The following is a 627-nucleotide window of genomic DNA, read 5'->3' as shown; positions in this document are numbered from 1 at the left end:
GAACAGACGCAGCACTTAGACAAATTACAGAAGCTACACACATAATAGAAGATAAACCTAGCCTGAATAGGAAACTGGAATGAAACACTAGCACACACACACACCCGACAAACCACAACATATGACAATAAATTCCCCATAAACCGATAACAATATGAAAAAAGTATAATACAATACATAGATAAACAAATGGAATTAAATAACTACATACGTTAACAAAATTAAATTAAATACAAAAACAAAAAAAAAACACAAAAAAGTAGGTATAAACACATGAACAAATAAATAAATAAAACAAAAATAAACGAACATGTATTAACAGAGGATATAGATAATACAGGCACTCCCCATACACACACATGCACTTACAAAACAGACACACATTGAGGGATATGCATGCATAGACACATACAATAAGAATACAAAATACAAAATGGCTGATAGTTAGCAAGGTGAGACACACATAAGAAAGAAGAAAGCAAAGGACCACTGATGAGGTCACAGAAGTGTGATGAAAGAACTCTGGCCGAAATAGGATTAATGTAATGTAATATAAAGCTGAAGCAAATTAACACCAAATATACAGTGCGTGTGTTTTATTGGCTAAACTGGCAATATGACCATCCC

General features: G+C 32.9%; 1 protein-coding gene across 6 annotated transcripts in view; it reads right to left on the bottom strand.

The window, feature by feature from the left end:
* Positions 1 to 627, bottom strand: part of LOC106867506 (uncharacterized) — a 266,031-nt gene that overhangs the window by 212,940 nt on the left and 52,464 nt on the right. The gene's annotated exons all lie outside the window — the stretch shown is intronic.

Source organism: Octopus bimaculoides, chromosome 20 (genome assembly GCF_001194135.2).
Source record: "Octopus bimaculoides isolate UCB-OBI-ISO-001 chromosome 20, ASM119413v2, whole genome shotgun sequence".
Lineage (NCBI taxonomy): Eukaryota > Metazoa > Mollusca > Cephalopoda > Octopoda > Octopodidae > Octopus > Octopus bimaculoides.
Note: the sequence above shows the minus strand (reverse complement) of the source record. Positions and strands in the feature narration are given on the sequence as shown.